The 17770-nt window shown below is 39.5% G+C and overlaps 1 protein-coding gene across 1 annotated transcript in view; it reads left to right on the plus strand.

The window, feature by feature from the left end:
* Positions 1-17770, plus strand: part of LOC117153916 (TWiK family of potassium channels protein 18) — a 292636-nt gene that overhangs the window by 156447 nt on the left and 118419 nt on the right. The window contains exon 3 of the mRNA XM_033328434.2: positions 11929-12055. The gene's annotated coding sequence lies outside the window, so the exon portion shown is untranslated. The remainder of the gene's footprint in view (positions 1-11928; positions 12056-17770) is intronic.

Genomic DNA, 17770 nt, shown 5'->3' on the forward strand with positions numbered 1-17770 from the left:
TCCGTCGTAGAAACGATTCTCGTTCCATGGTGGTAACATCCGTCACAAACAAGCCGTAAACTACGTACGTGGTTGCCTAGCCGACTGGGCAATTGGTACAGTGAAAACTAAGTTAGACTCGAAGGTCCTCGAAATGGAGTTACCTTTACAAACCCAGTCGTGGTCAGTGTCAGTACTCGCAATCCGCTTGTTCTGACGTATTAGCGAAACATAAGCATTCTACAAATTTTGAGACGGCTAATGTTTCGTCGTTAATTGCTCTAGAAATATCCTCGTTAGAACTGTCGCGGCTTCATTTATTAGTCTTCACATTTGTAGCATTGCTTTACTATTTATTCGAAATATCCTTTTGCGTTCTTTCATACACTTTTCATAATACACTCGTACTTTTTACTTTTATCTTAGAGTTTGACACGGCATATTATTTCCATTCGAAGCTGTACGGGTACAAGAATTTGTAAAATACCTTCAATTAGAAAATCCGAAAAATCTCGTCCCTTATCTCCACGGATACGTGTTTTAATCTCGAACTCTTTAACTGGAAAACGATCTTGAGAACGTCGGACGCGTAATAACGGCAGAAGACTAAAGATGGAATTAATTCGATGTAAATACCCGGGATAGATCATCGGGAATAGCTTCCGAGCGAGCGGATGCGCAAAGTCGGTGTTCCGACACTCGAGCGATCACGATCCCCTAATGAACAGGTCCGTAAAATCGACGAGGGTGAAATGATCCCTAAACGATGAACGGCATTCGCGAGGCATTCTCGGCACGAGGGTGGCCGAAGCATCGGTATTCATCCTTCGGCACGTATTCGTCGGAGTAGATTGACCTCCTGAGAAAAATCACGGCTCATGTCCGTGACTATATTCCGACGATCTCCACTCGACTTTCTACTCGAAACGGTCGAGCTCTTGCTCGTCGAAGACCGCACGCGGTCTGCCGTGACTCTTTTAGCGATTCAATTTTCTTAGGATAGCGGACACGTCGCATAGCTCGGAATTGACTGAATAAGATATACTCGTCCTGAATCGAGAAGCTAGAAGCTAGAAGCGCGGAATGAAAGGGCTTGAATAGGCCCTTGCCCGAGGTATCATCGTACTTATTCGCCATGGAATCGGTCACGAGGCACGAAGCCAGCCTAGAATTTACCGCTTACTCGACCGTTTTAAATCCTTCTGGCGGACGAGCACCGACCATTTGCCCTTTACTTCGTCAGCCGTTTTTCACCCTCCGTTCGCCGATTCTTCTTCAGTTCCGACGTCGCGCCACTCGAACGCCCGACGACGAATTGCCGAGCCCGCTTCGCTTCCGCCTTGTTCTCGCTCGATTAATATTCCTGCGAAGCGCGAGACTCTAGGAAACGACGTCGCGCTTCTTTTTGCCATCCCCCGCCGATCCTGCAAGTCGGATGAAATCCCGACCTCATTACTAATCGGTCCTGTGAAAGTCGGTAATGGATTCAGGGGTCGCGGCGGGACGCGCTCCTGCTATGAATATTAAGTCTCAGATTTTCGGAAGACATTCCCGACCGCACCTCCACGATGATCCGCAGAGTTGAATAATTTTGTGGTTCGCACGTTTTCATTCAGAAATTTGCTTCATCGTGCTGCGGAATTTGAACCTTCGATTAAGATTAATTTCGCAAGCATCTGCTGTTCTTGCTACGTACGATCAATGGCATACTTCTAAATCTTCTTCTAAATCTACACGCTTCTAAATCTTGCTCGATAGTAAGTCGTTTCAAGTTCGATCGTTCGACTCCTCGTGCCCGTTTTATTTCATTTCACGATCGTACAGAAATTACTTCAAGTACGTATTAATTATCGTATTATACGCCGATACTAGGGAGTTTCCCTCGGCTACGAATACTAATACCTACGTAAAACGTATGTAAGCGTTGATTGATTATGGCATTTATGGATAGGCTAATGGATAGTTTAAAACTCAGCACTTGTAAAGCTATTTTGAATGCTTCATCAATAACGTCGTTATATCATAACGTAGCGACGTGTTTAATTTATCGGTTATATCTATATAATTTACACGTGTGTATGTTTATCGTAAACAGTTGTTACATACTAAACGCGTGGAAAACACGTGACGTTGAGTAAAAGTCTCTGATGACGTGACTAACTTTCACGTAGTATTTTTTCCAACCTATGGAATCGTTTATGTTTTGACGTAAACGTGGTGAAAATCGGAGAGCCCTGCGAAGATACGCGATTATGCGATGTATATGTAAAGTTTCGAGTTTATCTAGAATGGCGAGGTAACAAATCATTTAAGTACATTACAACGCAATTAACGATTATCCGAATAATAACATTTTGATAAACGGCGACATGGCGAGCCCTTGATACGCGCACCGATGTAAAATCCATTAAACCAGTGAAAATTTGCGCTCAACTATGGCGATTGATAGAAGGCTTGAAATAATTATAAATCGATATTAAAATTTCACGATATTAGTGTTTGGAAATTAAGCAGCTTTTATCGAAGAGCAGGTTCGTTTGTCTACGTTAAAGATCAATTACCTTCGTCTGTTAAACGATAAACGAATCGTGTTTACTATTGAAAATTCATCTAATAAAAAATTACGCTATATAAAAGAGACGCCTCGGCAGATATTTGTTCATATTTTGCGATACAATTTGCCCGGTTATTAAACTTAAAATACGTTCCTTCGAACAACCGAGAATTTACTTGAAAATGATATTCATATTGATAGGAAACAGAAATTTCGAAGCAGATGTATTTTCTGCCTCGACGATCGAATGTACGTATAGCCTCGTAAATTACAACTTTACGCTCTTATGATTTCCCTAGATACGTTTATAGAGTTGTCGATACGCAGTCCGTGAATTATCGATACGTATTCACGGACCGCTTTAAACTGTATAATGTCTCCAATTAAAAACCAATCCGTTATGTTTCGCTGCGCAATCGATTTTATTTTTAAATCCTATATTTCGAAATTGCTCGCGTCGTCATCGAAATTTAAGAAATGTTATATTTCACGATAGAATGAGAATTCTCACGGGATCATTTGCCGAAATTGCTCAAAAATAAAAGCCGCTACGAACAGATAAAAATCGAGAGTGTTTTAGCGAAGTTATATAGGTAGGTGAATGCAATATCTCAAGCGTAACACATGGCGTATTATAAAGTCATAAAGGTTATTCAATTTCCCTTCAAGACACAAATGCAGTTCAAATAACTTTGATGTAGAAATTATTTCATGTACATAAATTCTCTGTACGATGTCGACTTCGAAATATTGCAAGAGAACGAGTGTAGCTTTAAATGGAGATACTTTCCACCAGTAAACTACTTTATCGTATCACCTCGATATAACCGCATGAAATTAAATTAATTTCCTCTCCCTACGAAAAGTATTTCTACGTTGTTGTATTCGCTATTGCATTTATATACTATTTAATTAAGTCTGTGTATATTAAATTTCGTATCATTTATGGATATACAAATGTTATGCTACTCGAGTAAAATATGGAATCTGATAAGAAGACGCTTCATTGGAAAATAAAAGTACGTACTATTAAGGTATAGAGAGGATTTGGAAAAACAAATAGTTTCAAATTTATTTACAAATTATTCAGCTCTCCGAAGGACTCGATAATCTACTCGCTTTGCTTGTTTGTTTTTTTCTGATTTCTTCTAATCACTCCTAATGGCTTTTTAATAACTTCTAACCGCTTTTAATCGCTTTTGTCTCAACTAAAACCTGGACGTCCTTCAATGCTCACATACACTTTCACACGTTCAGTATAAATTTTTTTTTTTTTTATTTATTTATTTGGATTTTACAATTTGTCCAGTAGGACATTTGGTAAAATACTATAGTGGTATACTAATATAACATGTGGGTGGCTACCCCCAGCGGGGTACCATCATCGTGTTTATTAGGTTATGTCCTTTGTGAGATCTGTTGGGTGTTCCCTTTTTAATCTTCTTTTTATGCTTGATGTGTCGACCGTTTCCGCTGCCAGCCAGTTTGGGTGCGTTGCTAGTTCAGTATAAATGTACCATTTATTTACAAGTACCCTTTATAGCCACTGTATCGAGAGCCATTCTCCGATTACTAAGAACTATTGGCACGAAAAATTGCAAACATTTCCTTATCCTCGTCTTCTAATAATATACGTTATTTAAAAATACATTTCTTTCCTACATTTCGTGTAAACCGTAGGTAGAATGCTGAGATAAATCACGGCAGACTAAAACCGCGAATAAAGGCGACGAAGCAAGCTGTCCCTGGCGATTAAATATCCATTAGTCGGATCCAATCGGTAAGAGAACATTGGATCGGACATTGAAGGACGCGTTTCGCGAGGAATCGTACGTGCGATGTCACGGTTGTTAAGAGAATACTTTTGCCGGTGAAAGCCGTGGATGGTAAGATAGGTGGTGCAATAAATGTCACTACGGACAGAGCTTAAGGCTGACCATCACGGGCCGTTTGCCAAACGAACTTCTATCTTTAGTTTTGTCGATCGTTTTGCTCGTTTAGCAGGATCCAGGCCAGCTTTCTTGGCATTCGAAGCACCATATCCACCCTCTTTCGTCCAAGTATCGTTAGCATCGTCGCATCGAGGACACGTTCGTCTCACACCCTTAGGCTTAGTTTCGAAAGCTCTGGCTGTCGTCTGGAAAACACAAACCTCGCAGGAACGACCGCCGGCATCGTCAGGATACGGGCATCCGTTTCTCCAGTTTCTGGTCGAGCTAACCTCCCGATTCTATTTCGCTGTATCTTCAGTTGAACGTAAAGTTCGTGGCATCCGGTTCGTAAAGGAACTCAGTAAACTGTCGAGTTGCAAATTCGTATCGTCATGCCAAACGTGCTGGTCCGAAATCCGAACGAAACTATCCTACGGCTCGCCCGACACGTTCCAAAACGTTCGCCTCGCACGTGTATTTAACGAATTACTTGCTAGTTTGTTTTAATTTCGTTAACGTCTCTACCTGTACGTTTGCTTTCACTTCTCGAGGCGCGTTTCGGTTCGTTGCTGTTCGACTGTGAATATCGAGCTGTGATTCCTGCTATTTTCCAAACATTGTTATTTGCTAGGTTAGACGCACGCTCGGGAATTATCGGATTAACGCGCTTCATTCGTTCGCTCTATTTAGAACTTTTCTATTGTGATAAATTTGAAACGCAACGGAGAGGCAAAGCAACAGGGGAAACGAAGTCTGCAGATTATAATGGAACTTTCCTCCACCCGTATTCCAGTTATTGCAAAACTCTAATAAATTGTACTATTCCATTTTACTTTTCTAAAAACTTTATTTAGCGTTTCACGTTGTGAGGCACCTACGAGCTGGATTAACAGATTTGTAATTAAAAACAAACGAAGAACGAAACGAGCGGAAAGCATTGAATTTAAGTTAACGTGACAGCACTTATGGTCGCCAGTATACGATTTAATATTTTTACGTTTCACTCGTTGGAAGATATGACTGCAAGGACTGCAACATTTTTATATGTTACAAACACTTCAAGGGCATCGTGCAACGAGAATTTTTCTCCGAAGAACGATCAGTATGCAGCGAGGCTTTCAACCATACGTCTTACTTTGAATTTGTACCAAACTCTAAGGAGTTTCAAAGTTAAACGATCGAACTTTACTGCTATGTTCTACGAGTAAAAATAGGAAAAAATGTGTAAACGTAGATCCGGAAACGTCCTACTAAAAACTTGTAACGAGGATATTAAGCGCGAAAATACTGTTGGAAGGATGAGCGAGTATCGTAGAATAATTTGTCTGCTGTTTATGCTAAAAGCGAATCGATAAAGATGCTCGCTGAGGTGAGAATCAGGAGTAAAATACTCGCGGGAAATGTCAGATATCGAGCATGCTTGTTTTAGAGTGTCTCCGTAGCAGAGCATCTCAATAAGTATTTCTGACATATCACGTCTCAGGAGAGGATCCGACAATTCAAGTATATACTTGAGAACATTGCTTTCAAAACAGAAACTTCGATTTATCGACTATAAACTCCTCTGTGTTATCGTTCCATCTTCAAGAATGCTCACTTCTCTTATAATACAAACTTGTTAGGATATAACCAGCGATTTATCTTGGAAATTTCAATTCCGCGAGACTACAGGTTACATGTTGCTAAAGTCGCGAAGCCGTTTATATTGATAATTTAAAAAAATATTTAATTTGAAATCTATCTCTTTGCGAACTAATAAAGTATAGTCGCGTGAAAATTTCATTGAGCTATCTATGTTACGTAAGTGTTCGCCATTCTCAGCCTCTCAAAGTTCAGCTCCTAAGAACATTCTCCATGGCAGTATCTGTCACTAACTTCCGCATTTCAGCTCGAATATTCTCTTTCAGCTACTCGATGGCCCTTAAGTTTATTTACGTATTTACACGTTGTCCTTGAGGCAACCTAAATGGAAAAAATCAGGAGCTGTCAAGTGTATCGATCGAAAGGTTTGATTGAAACTCAATTTCTGGAAATAGAACTTTATAATCTCAATTCGTTGAATAACGCCGTAACCTCCCATAATCGATCTTGCAGGTACAACTTCAGAAGTTCTCGAACGAAAGAAAAGAAATTCAATTAAAAAATATTATGAATACTTCTACCGATCTTTTCACGACTTCTGCACCACCCTGTTTATTTCAGCCTCTGAAACACGCGTTTCATGCCATGTATTTCCTTTTATTTGGTTTTCATTTCCAATTAAAATATTTCTTGAATCGAACTAATCGGGTTTCAGTACATGCAACTTATTGCCTCTCCAAGTTATGGAACCATCTCGTAATGTTTCGCCGTTTACGTTCTATTTAACTAGTAATATAAAATTCGATTGAAAATTAATGATCAGTGTTCTTTCTTCTCTTTTTTTCGTTAACGTCGGATAAAATTAAAAATGTATGGATCTACGAGTAAGCTTTGAACATACAGGTAAGTAATATTTATACGAATTTCGAAGTTGAAGGGTCGAATGTTTTTCGTACGACACAAGGTCCATACATTGGCTTTTCCATTACTATTTTTTACACAGCCAGCTAACGTCCGTTCCAGTTTTCGAGCAATTTTGGACTGTTTTGTCATTCGCGCATGTTGCTTGCTTCCCGTTACTCGTTTGTCATTTTACTTGTGCCAGAAATGTTTGACGTCAATGGCGATCTGAAATCCGAAAATTTTTGTTATTTCCAACGCGATACCATAGCCGTCGTCGAACGCTGGGAAAAACAATACTCGCGCCGTTTCAACGATTTTGACTTCCCTGAATTCGATATCAAAATAATCAAGCGTCTCTATCGTATTTCGTTTCTACTCGAAGCTTCGTACGCTACTTTCACCGAATCGCATCGGTGAAATGTTCATCAGAGAGCAGCATAGCGCTTCTCAAGAAGGAGTTCGACTAAACTTCGAGCTGCGCGATCGAATTTGTGAGAGGCTACCGCCGCTGGAAAAATTCGTAGAATCGTCGAATCGAATGACAATGGGCGAACGTGAACCGGTAGGAAAGTCGAACTGCGGCAAAGGTCTGGGGACCCGGAATTACAGTTTCGAAGGAGAGTAAAGCGAGTCGAATCCTCTTCTTCGCCACTCCCCCCATCTCCTTTACGTTCGTTTTGCAGGCTTGTCCCCAACGAGCGACGGCTTGTTTGTCGCAAGATGTCGACCGGATTTGTAAACCACCCTGTTCGAATCGACCGAATTATTCCTGGAACCGCGAGATAATTAAGGAAGTTTCACCGAGGACAATCCGTCTTGGCTGACTGCTTCTGTGGACTCGTCCCGTTGGAAAAGGGGTTGAGAAGACAGACTGGTTCGTAGCGATCTACGATCAACACTCTCTCTTTCGTCCCCCGCCCTCTGTTTCTCTTCCTCGCTCTCTCTCTCTCTCTCTCTCTTTCCTTCTTCCTCTGTCTTATCTTTCCCTTTCGCTCCTACCGTCTGGATGAACACCCCGTTCGATACGTCTTCTCGTTTGGCTAGCTTCGATCTACCAAGGGACAGGCGAGACGTGCTCGCGTCAAGAACTTCTTGAGATCTGCCTCGAACAATACTATACCTTAGTCCTTACTCGTGCACCTTGCAATTTCGCCTTGCAACTTTCTTGTATAGAAGAGGAAGGAGACCGACCGAGTCTGTGAAACGCAGAGTTCTGGTATTATGGTTTCACGGTAAAACATAGTGTGTCAAGCGTTTGATGAATTGTGATGGAAAATTGTGAGAAGTTCCCTTGGAAATTTAACTCTGTTTACAGGGAAATGAATGCGAATAAGTTGGACGTAGTTGGTGCGCTGTGTTCAGTTTGGATATGGCAAAACGGATATAGAAATAATTTTCAGTTTATTTTGTAATAATTGAAATAAATGATGATCCGCCAGCGATAAGTAGACCGTGGATTTTTACGAAAATATATATTTCTCAGAATGTAGTTTAAAAAGTAGAATATCGGTGGAAAATTGTTCTACCAAGTGATACAGAAAGCATTACGCTTTGAATATTTTATACATTTTTTTTATATTATGTGCATTTTGTGTAATTTTACGCTTTAAAATTTCCTATATGTAGATGCATAAAAATTCACAGTCCAGCGATAAGACTACGTAATATGCAATTTCCAATTATTCTTTGTGTTACTTTATTTTAGGTTACGTTATTTCCAGCACGATTGCCTTCGAATTTCTCCCGTTTCGCTCATCAAAGTTTCTCCGTTTTAAATGAACCCGTACAAAATTTACATTAAATACTAGGTTTCCCAGCGGAGGAAAAAAGAGAGCTAAATGCGACTCCGTCCGCTATTCTTGGCAAAAATGCAAACCAAGAAGCGCCGTTTCTGTGCGTGGGTGTATAAAAAAACAGGAGGTTATGGAGGTCGTGGTGGCATCAAAGTATGACCGAAGTACCTCCATCCTCGGTCTCGTTTATGGTCGAGCGTCTCGGAACCACAGAGTGCATCGTATAAGTGGTGACGGAAAAGGGAAATTTCATTTTGTATGGCGTCGTTTTCTTTTCCCATCCCGCTGTCCCTTTTTCACCGAAATTATCTGCGAACCGCTCTACACGCAGCGCTCTTTGCTCGTTAAAGCGGAATATCGAGCTGCATGCAACCTCTGCCTCTCGTTGGTTTTACACACGCGCACATGTTCACCTATCTACACACACTTGAAAAATCTTTGTACTGTTTGGCGACAAGATTTTAATATTATAGATGAGTAAAAAGCATAACGGCTTACGAAGTGTCTGTATAATGTTATTAAATCTACGAATAAAAATAAGAAGAAGAGACGTTGTACGCGTAGAAATAAGTTCAATGGAAGCAAAAGGGATGCATGGTGAAATATTAATTAATACTTTGAGTAACTATGACATGGATATTATGGAGAAAACTATCTCTATCAGGCCTGTAAGTACGAAACCGGAATTTGCCTATAGATGGCCCTAGCTGATAATGTAGTTATCGCTAAACTGCGTCATTGATGGCTTACTCACCAGACTTGGCTCCGTCCGATTACTATTTATTTGCATCGATGGGACACGCACTTTCTGACCAGCACTTCACTTCTTACGAAAATGTACGAAAATGTACGAAAATGTACGAAAATGGCTCGATGACTGCTTTGCCTCAAAAGAGCGGCAGTTTTTTTGGCGTGGCATCCACCAATTGCCAGACAGGTGGGAAAAATGTATAGCTAGCGATGGGCAATACTTCGAATAAAATATTTTTAATTATTTTCATACAATAAACGTGTATTTTCTATACAAAGATTCCGATTTCATATTTACACGCCTGGTATTTGTACGATCAAAAATCGAGATTTAGAAATCATTTTACGAATGCAGAATGACTGCATTTTTTAGGGTTGTACAACCCCTGCGCGTTCAATAGTAATAAATGTATTGCAAATAACAAATTAAGGGCACGCAATTTCGCGAACACGTGGGTTGCTCTCTTAGTGTACTCAAGTAAACTCTTCGAAAAATACTTCGGATAATATTAACACGATAATTTCCACGGTGATCATCAATGATTTACGTTCTATTAAATTATCTCAAAAATGATTAAAATACGACAAATTAAATTAAATACGACAAAATATTTTCAACGCTATGAGTGAGCTAGAGGACAGTTCCAGAGAGAATGCAATATTGTATTTTTCAAGAAATAAATGTTAAGGTGTAATATATTTCAATTTATTACAACTTCTATGGTGAAATACGTACAAAATATGTATAAAATTGCGTGACAGTCAAGGTAACTTGCCGCGCGGAGGTCATAATATCAGCGTCAAAGACTACGCATCGAAACAGAAAATGATGCTTCCGATAGAAATTTGCGTGAAAAACATGACGTTAACCTTAATTGATCACTTCGGAGCGTTAAAACTAGCGTTTCAAACGAATAGACAGAGATATTGCATTTTACGCTTTATCACCCGTGCCTTTATCCCGTCAAGCTTCTTCCGCGTTTCATATTCCTTTCCTTGCCCACACCCATCATCCATTTTCCACGTTTATTTCTTTTTTCAAATATCGTAAAGGTTCATGCTTCGCGACTCCTGTTGCCCGTTTCACGCCCTCTCACCTTACGTTCTCCTATTTTCCCCTGTTTTTTTTTTTCTCCACTGCTTCAACGTTAGACGATTTCATAGAGACGCGTCGCACACGCTAACGTTCACCAGTTGTTCGACGCATCGTATTTCTGTCGCTGACAATAATTTCCATAATGTCGCGACCGTTCTTCTCCAGGAAACGTTGCCACTTTGAATCCATGAATTTCTGTGACAATTTTTCCGCCGAATTTACCGCGTAGTTAAGATAATTTCAACTACAAGCACAGTGAACGAAGCGGAATGTGTCTTTACACATTCACGTTAGCGATTACATATTTCACTGCCAAAATGTTTCAGATTGAAATTCCTCGCTCGATTTATGGTATTTACAAACGTAAACTGTGGATGAGAAAATTTGTATAATTCGACGATACGTAAAGCGGGCGTTTTTCAATGAAAACCAAATACGTTCTCGAAAGAAATACCGTGCAAGAGAGAATCTTGGCAATGAAGTCAAATATTGGATTGCTTTTATGGTATTGAAACAAGACGATAAAAAAAGGAAGCTACCACTCTCTGTCGTACCATTTACGAATACCAAACTCTTTGGTTAACGATATTTTTCAATATTTTTTTATTAAATCCATATTAGCGATAAAACAGAAACGCAATCTTTCGCATCTTTCTAAACAGGCTCCTCTTATAATAGTATTAACTCTGCTGCGATCCTCGACTTCCTTATACCTTAATCTTACCATTGTGTTAATAGAATAAAAGGTTTACAACTACTTAAGAAAATAATCGTAAGCAAAATATAATAATCGTCACGCATACGAATAACGATTCTTTCTTGTTTTCCTCAAACTTGAGACATTTTCTGGTACACGATAGAAAATTACGATTTGACTGAAAAAACGCAATAGGCTTAAAAAGAAACTCGTGGAAGATTTATCTGGATACATAAAGTTACGGTTCCCTATGTTATCGTACAAACACGACGTCTATTCTCATACGCATGTTCCGAAACAACGTAACCCTGTCGCGAGGGTGAATATATTTACCAGCGAGCCTCTTTTAATCCAAATTTATAGTGACGTCACTATCACGTTACTTCTCGTGTCACTAGCTCGATTTCAACCGATCATACCCATTACTATTACTGTCACGGTATTTCATTGCGAACCGTCTTATCCTCTGTTGCTGCGGTAACGCGAATCAGTCTTAAAGCTTCCTGTTTTCCTATCCGACCACGGAGCCTCTTCCTTTGTAACGGCAACGCGAGCGAATTATTGCCCGCGTTTTTATTGCACGAGCTATTGCGTGTATGAAGACCGAGTCGGAAGACAACAAATTTTCTTTCGTATCTTTCCAGACGGGCTAGCAGGAAATGGGAAGCGAAGCTTTTGAAAAATAACTCGAGGCATTGCGGTGCTCCGGGAATCCCGTGACTCAACCATTCCATTGTCCGAAGAAGCCAGTAACAGCCGAAGGAGACGCAGGTATTTTTCAAGATTTTCCCAGTTCTGTTTTTCCCCTGTCTAGCCGCCGTTGTTCTTCCGCCAACGTTTTTCGTCGCCATCGTTCCACAGGTGCGGCCTTAAAAGTAAAGTCTTTCCGGTAACGTTAACCTCTTTCGTGCGGCGCTCGTTTGCCGCTTAGCACCGTTTGATACTCGATGGAACGAACCGTGATACTTTCTTCAACCGATCGAAATTCAATAATTATTTTTAAGTTGAGAAGTTTCGCAAGAGTTGATAGAACGAAACGTCCAGAACGACTAACCAGGAGGATATAAACAGTCGACTAAAGTGAACCGTAGTCTGCATAGCCGCGTTTACATTAGACAACTACAGTTGAAACAACCAATCAAAGATAGACGAACCAGCTATCCCTGATCGAACGATCGGAAGCTGCGTCAACTTGGTTGACGCTGTGTTTACACGGACGAATTTAAACTGTCTAACGTCGATCGACTCAGTTGCTCGATCAAAAGTTGCAGGACATAAACGAGGTTCCCGTAGGATGCGTTTGATGATCGCCGAATTTAGTCGACCGTCGATTATAATCGACGCTCGTACCAATCAGATTAAAACGGATCGGTACCGTTCGAAATGCCGCTCGTTTCGAGCGAGTAGATCGAGGAACGCAATAAACCAGCCTCTCAGCGATCGGTATTTAGAAGAAAGTATCGGTGAGATCGATCAGCGAAATTTTATTAGACCGTTCTCGGTAGATTGATCACAGGTCATATGACCATTTATTGTCCGTCGAAACAAAGTGATTCGGTCAGGACGAAAGTAGAGCGAAGCGTGAATGACATGCTCTGCAGAGTGGAATAAATTCGAACCTTTTGATCGCTGGCGCTTCTTTTATTCGTTCGATCGTTAAGGTGGTCGATTCGAAACGGATCGCTGGACACCCGCCCGATTTTCGTTTCTCCTTTTTTTTCCGTGTTCATATCGCGACCGCTTCTGAAATTTAATCGCAGAGACCATTCTCTCAGTAATAACGTCCTTCGTTTTTTTCATCGTGAACGAGCCGATTCTTGAACAATTTTGTTCCTCGTACCGTTGAATATATAACCAACCATCCTGCGTAAAGAAAAGTCACGAATTCTATTTAGCGAATATTAATCTGCATCGAAAACTTTGTTACTAGATGTATGACGCTGAATATCTTTTATCTGGACACCCGTTATCGAAGCGTTTTATACCCGTACGTTTCTACTTTTATAGGAAAAAGAGATGCAAGAATAAATGGAATATCCAAATTGGAGAATCGCGTAGAGTTGGAAACGATGGAACGGTATACAGGGAAAGAACAGTGCAGTCAAGGAAAATACATACCGCTCTCTATGAGATGATATTATTTCTTAAGATCTTACTTCGAATAACGCATTCCTTTGCCTAATCACCTTTTTACATCTCTATTGTACTTGCTAATCAAATTTGACCAAATATTTTAAAGAAATCCTACGTGGATTTCCATGAAATTTTCTTTAAAAATCGAACTAAACGGGAAATATCTGGAAACGCCAATGATTGGTAAGATAGTTACTATCGGAAATACGGCGTTCGATTGAGTAGCCGGATGCAGAGATGGTAACACGTGCAGAACGTATCAACGCATATCTTGGACAGTTCTATTTGTATTCATAGCCGATATGTTTCTTTTCCTTCTATTCGCGTTCAATACACTCCGGTCAGGAAAATAGGACCGCGTGAAACTCAACCGACATTTCGAGGCATTGTAGCTGAACGGGCACGACGCAAACTGAATACCACTCTAATGCCTACTCGAAACCTTGATACTGGTATTTACATGGATCCTACGAAAGCTTGGAGTCGATTCGATAGACATTCATGGCCGTGGCAATCGAACGTGTAACTATTCACGGGGGCTACCAACGGTCCGGTATTATCTTGACTGTTCGCCCCTCTCCGCTCGTGCCAACGATCCGAATATTCGATAGCGAAGAGATAGACCTCTTATGTTACTTTCTTTTTTGCCTATTCCATAGGTTTTCCATTGCGAAATTTTAACTTCGAATTATACGTTTCCATTTACCGTTCGAATCGATCCAACTTTTTAACCAGGAGTTTCAACTTCTTCAAAAGTTGATAGCGATAGATACTATTAAATATTATTAGTGAAATTAATAAGGAGATTAATTTTAAGGATAGGACCATTTGTTTAGCGAGTTTAGTCAGCGCGTAAATCACCAGTACTAATCGGCGGATTGCGATTTTTTATGCAAATTAATGTTTAATATTTATGAATATATGAAAAGAAATACAACTTTATCGGTTTGTCGGTTAGAAAATTGTAACTAATACATGGGCGTAATTTTATGCGCGTAAATGCGTAAAAAGCAACGATCCATTCATTAGCTATGCTAAACTTGATCTTTTCATTGGCGAAAGCTACAGTGTTCTATATATTAGACGTTATCATAATTATTCGCGGCTGAGACTCCATAAACTGCTTTGGTTCGCAGGTTTTGGTTAACATTCCCTAGAGTGCGGGCGCTGTCAGAACTCGGCTAATTTAGCGAAATTAGACGTTGCCCGTTTTCAAACGGCACGGTACGAATGAGAATGGAAACGGAAACGTATGCATCGACTGAACCAACGGCTCCGTCGAACTTTTATCATAATTTTCTATTCGTGGTTCGTCAACGACCGCTCGGCTAGGTATCGTGACTCGAAGAACGGCTGGTGAAAAAAAAAATAGTATTTTATGTGGTGCACGCGCGCCCGGAAACTGGATTCTCGCTGCAGGCTCTTTTTTATTCGTGCATCCGTGCTAACTTTTTACGAGGCTCACGAAGAATGGCTTCCGCCGCGATAAAATTCACGCGTCTAACTGTCCGTCTTTGTTTCCCGTCGTAGTCGTACGCCTGTTTTCTATGTACAGTTTCACACGCACACGCCGCGCGTTATGACATTCGAATCTTTCTTCTCGTTTTGTAAGAATCGTTCGCTAATCTAATATTAGATCGTCGGAAAAGTTTCTTTCGTTTCGTAAGGCGATAATAGATGAGCAACAATTTCTGTTTTATATTATTTTATCGAATTAGGTATGATCCATTTCGTTCTAATTCTATTATTATGTTCGTGCATAATTCAATAAACTAGTATAAAGCAAGAAACATTGTGCGTCTATTATTTCTTTATAAAACGAAAGAAACATTTCGGACAACCTCGCTCTTGAGAATAAGCCCGCGTTCTTCTGATAAATTCCGATTACTATCGCAAGAGTTGTTCTTTATCGATTCTTTATCAATTTCATATTTTTATTAACATAACTAAAAAAATACAAACTTATACAGGGTGGTTGGTAACTGGTGGTAAGGGGGTGATTCTACGCGAAAAAAGAAGTCGAAAATATAGAATAAAAATTTTTCGTTCGAGGCTTTGTTTTCGAGAAAATCGACTTTGAATTTTTGCTCGGTACGCGTGCACTTTATCGCGTCTCGTTATAACGGATCTCACTGTAGATCGTTGTCTCGATGGAAAAATTAAAAAAAAAAATAAAAAAATTTTATTCTATATTTTCGACTTCTTTTTTCACGTAGAATCACCCCCTTTCCGCTTGTACCATCAGTTACCAACCACCCTGTATAAAGATTTATTTCGTATACCTCATTCTGAATATAATTTATATTTTTGCATATTACGTGCATTTTCTAGATTTTTGCACTTTAAAGCTTCCCATAGATACATAAAAATCCACGATCTACTGACAAGAAACAGGAACCACGTATGATTCGTCGATTGAAAAAATCTATGAAACACAATTTAGTCAAAAATATTCTTAATTGTATGTGAGGATTTTCTTGTAGTCTTTCCAGTCTCGTACATCGCACAATGTCATAATTTACTAATATTTATATTAGTACAATCCTAACAGTTCTCTGCACATCGCTAGGAGTATGCCTCAATTTTCTATGCAGATTCGCAATAGAGTTTCTCGAATAGAATTCGCAAAGTAAACGAGATACTTTAAACTGCGAACAAGCAACGTTTTGTATACAACAGCAAAAATATTCGTATGTGTGTAAAATACGCTGTGAGGGGCAATATATTTCAAGAACACGCGAAGTACTACGATACGAGAAGTGCATAAAGTATAGTTCTGAATTCACACCTGGGTATCTTGGTTTTGTTCAAAATGTACACGTACTTTTCGCGCACATAAGAGAAAAGCAAAGTGACGCATATATATGATGAATGGTAGAACACAAAAGCAAAATAGCAGCCGGAAAAATTTTAACAGTTTTGGTTTAGTTTTCGCATGAACTCTCTATTACTTTTCCCATTTCTTGCTTTTTCTAACGCGATGAACGTGCATTTGCTTCGATTTGGAGAGATCTCGAGTCGATGTTGCTTCTAAATGTGATCCTTCGATCGTATTTCGTGTTTTCGTATCTGTGGTTTCGCGTGAGTTTTCTTACAAAAAAAAAAAAAAAAAAAAGAGAAGAAAAACGACAATAAAAATAGAATCAAGTTTTCCTTCACCGCACAAATTTGAATAGATTAGACTCGTTCAGGACAGGAAAGTGGCTCAAAAGATTATACTGCGGCATTAGTGCCAGGATTTACTGGCAGCCGCCATTTGCAGAGGGGAGGCTGTGTAACAACCATAATAAAATGACCAACTGACCACCGTAAGAGGGTCGTCTGGCAGGATTTCCGGATACATTTTCGGCTAATCTGGAAAATGGCTTCGTGGCACTTGAGCAACGTTACGAACGTTTCAGTTTTCATCGTATTTTCGTTAGATCTGTTTCGTACTCGTTAAGGATATGTATGCCAGTTTTTCGTGTATATATGTGTGTATGTGTGTGCGCGTGTGCGCGCGTGTGTGTGTACATTTAAACGTATTCGATATTCGATCGGAAAGAAATTCTTCTCAAAATGATACTGAGCAGGTAGAATCAATTTTTAAAAAATAGACTCTTTGACCCTTTCATGCTCGATGTTTTTACACATTAACTTACTGTCTAAATTATATTTCCTTTGCGCTCAGAACTGTCTCGTTAGGATCGTATTATCGATTCTTTTGTATTACAAATATCGATACAATAATCTTTTCAGCGTAAACAGAATTGATAATGAAGTTTAATTCGTGCTAACGTTTCAATGACGAAATTGCTTATACGTATACAACTTGAATCTTCGGTGTAATACATTGGGTAGGACCACCTTGTTCCTTTAACATATGCAGGAAAACGTGGACAAAACTTGGTGAATGAATTATGTTAATTACATGACTTGTCTAAGCTAAATTACATATTCCAAGTTGCCGTAAATTCGTTAATTAAAGGCGGACCGTAAGCACAAACACGTAATATGCAACGTGTACCCGTTCTTGGAACTGCAGCGGTAAATCTTAAGTTAGATAAGTGAAACTCCTATGTACCTTTAACGCTAATAAGACGACTCCTTAACTGAACAATAACATTTACAGTAGATGTTAGGAATTCATACGTGCTTTTGCTGTTGCTTCCAAGTTGCGAGTATGAAAACGTCTTGGCAAAGTTGATAAAAGAAACGAGGTTGTCGCTAAAATCTAAAGTATTCTAAAATCATATATAATTTATTTCAAATATATTTGAAATATATATAATTTATTTAAAATTATACAAAGTTATAATAGACAACATTTAATCGATCTTCAAGTAGGCTGATATTTATTATTATTGCGGTTTA

Source organism: Bombus vancouverensis, chromosome 3 (genome assembly GCF_051014615.1).
Source record: "Bombus vancouverensis nearcticus chromosome 3, iyBomVanc1_principal, whole genome shotgun sequence".
Taxonomy (NCBI): domain Eukaryota; kingdom Metazoa; phylum Arthropoda; class Insecta; order Hymenoptera; family Apidae; genus Bombus; species Bombus vancouverensis.